This window comes from Brassica oleracea, chromosome C9, assembly GCF_000695525.1.
Source record: "Brassica oleracea var. oleracea cultivar TO1000 chromosome C9, BOL, whole genome shotgun sequence".
NCBI classification, from domain to species: Eukaryota; Viridiplantae; Streptophyta; class Magnoliopsida; order Brassicales; family Brassicaceae; genus Brassica; species Brassica oleracea.
The window spans coordinates 22,268,667-22,274,797 of NC_027756.1; the positions used below are offsets into that span (position 1 = coordinate 22,268,667).

Below are 6,131 nucleotides of genomic sequence, written 5' to 3' on the forward strand. Positions count from 1 at the left end.
AGTAGTAAGCAGCATATGGATCACTGGATAAGTTGAAAGAACAGCTTTGTTTCTAAGCTGATTCAGGGACTGAAAAGCAGCTGCATATAGTATGTAAAAGAAAGTGATCACGCATGATCTTGGAATTGTATAAAAGACAATCCAATAACAGTCCATATACATTTGAAATCCCTTGTGTTTGTACTAAACCTAAAAGAGGTTAGTAGACTGATACAGAACGTATCTGTAGGCGTCCGGTCCTTCGACTAAAGACGTCCAGCCCTCCCTTAAGCTAAAAGGCATCCGGCTTTCAAATAAAAACGTCCGGCCCATCGGCTAAAAGGCGTCCGGCCCTTATCCCTTGATCACGTACTAGTAGAAACAAAAGATCAACCATCAGGTTGCAATCCGGCATCAGATCCCCTAAGTAAGGATCCGGCATAGCAGAACGGTCTGCTGCCGTATAAACTCCACAAGGCAAGTAGTGGACACTTATAGACGAGGTCTATGACCCGGTCATGATTCGGCCAGATTGATACATGGTCGATGATAACCATAAATCGCCAAATTAAAGAGCAGTTGATAGTAGACGATCACGTCTAGACTATGGACATATGCAAACACGATTTGCAAAGAACCAATAGTGATCTCCGAGGACAATGTGATTCACATTGCTTAGCACATATGCTTTACCGGGACACTCGATGTCAAAGGACATGAGAAACGACCTAAGAAGTCGAAATGGTCTAATAACGGTTCAGTAAATAATGAAACTGGTCGATTGCTCACATCCTATACATACAGGAAATATTACGCACCAAGATGCGTAGAATGTAGAACCTACAGTGAGGTTCACACCAGGGGGAGTAGTGCGTGTTGTACTCTTTTTCCTTCATCATGGTTTTGTCTCACTGAGTTTTCCTGATAAGGTTTTAATGAGGCAACATGGAGCATACTACGAATCCTATATGGTTATGGCATCCAAGGAGTGTTATAAATCATGGAGTGGATTGCCATTAACCAGGCTCGGTCCAAGACCGGCCAATACCTATAAGATGGAGGGACGGCCGAAGCCTAGAGAGAGGAGAGAGAGAGCCGACTTCAGGAGAGAGAAAGGCGGCCACAAAGCTTAGAGAAAAATAAACTCTTTCCTTTTCTTAGTAGATGTAATCTTTCCATTATTATGTTTTAGTAGTTTTCCTATTTCCTGTTGGATTAGGATATGTACACTTTTCTTTTATCTTCATCTTGTAATCCTTATATAAAGTAATCTCCATTGTTCATTAATAATAACACAGAAATATTCAATCTCTAAACCCTCTAATTACAACAACTTTCTGTATTCTTTTCTTTCAGGCACCAAATATGAAGATCATCTGGCACAAAGTTCAGAAAACCATCAACAAATTTCTATATCTTAAAACGCAATCAACAAATAAGTCTACTGCACAAAAATCTACAAGCTCAATACCCTAGATTTACTAACAAATTCTTTTATAACAATAGGTATGCGCACAATAGAAAGTCGACTTCTATGGAACCATTTGCAAGAACTACCCCATCAATCTTATACCTATAATATTCTCTATTTTCTCGAAACTGTTACTTTTATTAAGTGTCAACTGTTATCAATTTGGACCTGTGGCACTATTTATACTTCGTACTTTCTCAGATTTTTGACAAGCAAACAGGTTTATTTCTTCCTCTATTCAGGAAACAAAACATATACAGTTCGCACATAATATTATCTTACAACCCAAATTCTATATATAAAACCCATTAAGTATATACTTTCAAACTAACTTAATCAATATTACAATTAACAATTACCAAATTTTTCCTAAAAGGTAAATTAAATGATGACCTACAACTCAAACCCAACCTAAAAAAACACAACTCCAACTGTCCAACAACAACCAGAAACAGCCACAACTATGGTCATACACAAATTTTTAACTTCACACAATATCCGCGCGTAGCGCGGAAAAGGACTTAGTTGTTATAAATAGACACTACAACAACTATTAATCATATTCAGAGGTTCACCCTCATGGTTCTTCTTCATAGTCTCCTCATGTACCAACATCAAATATCGGTACGGATGGTTACACACTCAAACAATACAGCACCGCTCTCATGTCACCCCCACTGTTGGTCCCGGGATTAGCTCCACATGGCGAGAACCCCCTAAGATGAAAGTGGCTAGGAAGAATCCCGTTGCGGGCATTGTTGATGGGAAGATATACGTGATGGGAGGTTGCAAGGCAGATGAAACCAAGAATTGGGCCGAGGTGTTCGACCCAAATACGCAAACTTGGGAATCTTTACCTGACCCTGGCCCTAGGCTCCTATGTTAAACTATATAATATAATCTAATCTCTCCTTAACACTTTCACATTAGTTAGTTATTACACAAAAGAGTTGTAATTGTGTCCTTTAGTATAAAGAATTGTGTCTCGTATACTTGTAATGGTTCGATCTCTATATAAAGATCAATCATTTGTTGTAAGCATATCACATAATCTCAATAATACAAAAGTATTTTCAGAAAAGTTTATAAGCCTGAAACGTCTATCTAATTCTTTCTCTCGAACTCGTGTGTAACGCACTGTGATCGTTGTGTAACACAAGCGGTTGGTAAAAGATTAACATGGTATCAGAGCTGTAAGGTTGAGAGGAAGAAGAAGAAAGCACTAGTAAGAGAAACACTTGGCGTGGAGAAAATGAGGCTAGAGGATTTTGGCATACGATTTATCGGAAGCACACGAAACGATGAAGAATCAAGTAATCCCCATATTTGATGGAGAGAAGTACGCCTTCTGGAGCATTAAGATGACAATCATTCTCAAGACCAGGTAGTTATGGTATGTGGTTGAAGAAGGCGTAGCAGCCCCACCAGCACAAGGGGATGAGACCCCTGAAACAGCAAGGGCAAGATCGCTTAGAGAAGAAGCGATGATGAACGATACACTGGCTTTGCAAATTTTGTAAACAGTCGTATCAGATCGCATCTTCTCTTAGATTGCAGCAGCATCAACATCCAAAGAGGCGTGGGATGCATTGAAGGCAGAGTATGAAGGCTCTCCTCAAGTTCGTTTGATTCGACTCCAAACATTGCGAAGGGAGTACGAGAATCTGAAGATGTATGAGGATGAAGACATTAAGGTCTTCACAGATAAGATAGTTTAATTGGCAAATCAATTAACTTATCATGGTGAACAGAAAACAGATGTTCAACTCATACAGAAGATACTCATCTCTCTCCCAGCCAAGTTTGATAGCATAGTCAGTGTGTTGGAGCAAACAAACGATTTGACTTCAACAAAGATGGCAGAGTTGATCGGGATTTTGAAGGCTCATGAAGCAAGGCTGGCTGCAAGAGAAGAAAACACAACCGAAGGAGCATTCGATGCTCGTGTTAAACACAAAAATTCTGGTGTCACACAAGACAACTCAAAGCGCCGAGGAGGCAAGAAGTGGTGTTGTTACTGCAAGAAGAACAACCATACCGAGAGCGAGTGTCTAAGGAAACAGAAGAAGGATGATCAAAACAAGGTTCACAGAAGTAACAAGGAGTGTTACAATTGTGGCAAGTTAGGCCACTTTGCAAATCAGTGCTACTCAAAGAAGAAAGAGAAGGCACTTGTAAGTCACGAAGAAGACTTGAATGAAGATCACATGTTGTTCAGTGCAAGCGAAGCAGCAACAACAGTGATGGAAGATGTCTGGTTAGTAGATAGTAGAGCAACTAATCATATGACAAAGGAGGAGAATTACTTCTCAAGGCTTGATAGGAGTATCAATGTTCCAATAAAGATTGAAAATGGAAGCACAGTCATGAGAGCCAGTAAAGGAAATATTACCGTCATGACTAATGGTGGCAAGAGGACCATCAGAAATGTGTTCTTCGTTCCGGGTTTGGCAAAATATTTGTTAAGTGTTCCACAAATTGTTTCAAGCGGATACCGGGTGAGTTTCCAAAAGAAGAGATGCATCATAAAGGATGCAAAAGGAAGGAGGATAATGGATATTCCAATGACTCACAAAAGCTATCGAATCAGGATGAGTTCGGCTCAGATAGAAGAAGCCATGAGCGCTAGTGAGAAAGGAAAGATGGAGACATGGGACAAGAGACTTGGTCATGTAGGCGAAAAAAGGTTACAACAAATGCAAGGCAAAGACTTGGTAAAGGGATTACCAAAGTTTAAAGTCAAGAAGGAAGCGTGTGAGGCGTGTAGACTTGGAAAGCAATCACGCAAAAGCTACCCAAAGAAATCTCAAACTAAGACAAGAGAAAAGCTTGAGATTGTACATACGGATGTATGTGGGCCGATGCAGCACCAGTCTGTTGATAGAAGCCGATACTTTTTGCTATTCTTGGATGATAATACTCACATTTGTTGGGTATACTTCATGAAGCAGAAGTCAGAGACATTCTCACTGTTCAAGAAGTTCAAAGCAATGGTGGAGAAGCAATCGGATTGTACCATCAAGAAGCTGAGATCAGATGGAGGTGGTGAGTTCACTTCACGAGAATTCAACCGGTTTTGTGAAGAAGAAGGAATCAATAAGCAAATCACATTGCCTTATTTACCGCAACAAAATGGTGCAGCAGAGTGCATGAATAGGACCTTGGTGGAGATGGCTAGATCGATGTTGGCAGAGCATGACTTACCGCTCAATTTATGGGCAGAAGCGGTACACACTGCCTCATATCTTCTAAACCGTCTGCCATAAAAGGCAATAGAAGAAGATGTCACTCCTATAGAGAAATGGTGTGGACACAAGCCAGATGTGTCACACATGATAATGTTTGGTAGCATATGCTACATACATGTCTCGGATCAAAAGAGGAGGAAGCTAGACGTCAAGGCAAAACGTGGAGTCTTTGTTGGATACAACAACCAATCCAAAGGCTATAGAGTTCTCATCTTGGAGAATGAGAAGATTGAAGTATCAAGAGATGTCGAGTTTGAAGAAAGCAAGAAGTGGGATTGGAAAAGGCAAGAAGAAGTGAGGAAGACATTGGAATTTTCTATGGAAGACTCTCACTCGCCTGAGGAACAAACCAAAGTTACATACAGCCCTGAGGAACAAACCGAAGGTACATCCAGCCCTGAGGAACAAACCGAAGGTACATCCAGCCCTGAGGAACAAACCGAAGGTACATCCAGCCCTGAGGAACAAACCGAAGGTACATCCAGCCCTGAGGAACAATCCAGAGGTACTTTCGGTATTTTTTTCATTCAAAATGATGATCATGATACTAGTAGTGGAGATGAAGAAGCTTCAGAGGCACCAAGGAAGTTCAGGTCCATGGTTGATATCATGGAAAGGGCACCGAGTGTAGATCTTGATGAAGCGGCTCAAGTGATAGAAGCTTGTCTTCATACACATGAAGAACCATACACTTATGATGAAGCGGGTGGTACCAAGGAATGGAGAGAGGCGATGAATGAGGAAATAGCCATGATTGACAATAACAAGACATGGGAACTAGTGGACAAGCCAAAGAAGAAGAATGTGATAAATGTGAAGTGGATCTACAAGATCAAGACAGATGCAAACAACAATCACATCAAGCACAAGGCGCGGCTAGTTGCAAGAGGGTTCTCTCAAGAGTATGGTGTCGACTACCTTGAGACGTTTGCCCCTGTCTCAAGACATGATACAATACGAGCCATACTTGCCTATGCAGCTCATATGAAGTGGCGATTGTATCAGATGAATGTGAAGTCAGCTTTTCTCAATGGCGACCTCAAGGAAGAAGTGTATGTCACACAACCGCCTGGGTATGTGACACACGGGAAGGAACACAAGGTGTTAAGGCTACACAAAGCTTTATATGGTTTAAAGCAACCCCAAGGGCATGGTATGGAAGGATAGAATCATACTTTCTTCAAAACGGTTTTGAGAGAAGTATGAACGATGCGGCCTTATACATCATGAAGCAAGGAGGAGATGTGTTCATCGTGATTCTATATGTGGATGATATAATCATCACAGGAAGCAACATTCAGAGCATCAACACATTCAAGGAGAACATGAAGAAAGAATTCGAGATGGTGGATCTTGGATTGTTGAACTACTTTCTTGGAATGGAAGTAATTCAAGACGATGGAGGCATATTTCTTTCACAAGAAAAGTATGCA

General features: G+C 40.9%; 1 pseudogene; it reads left to right on the forward strand.

Moving 5' to 3' along the window:
* LOC106314576 overlaps positions 1-6,131 on the forward strand; it is a 15,611-nt pseudogene that overhangs the window by 7,918 nt on the left and 1,562 nt on the right.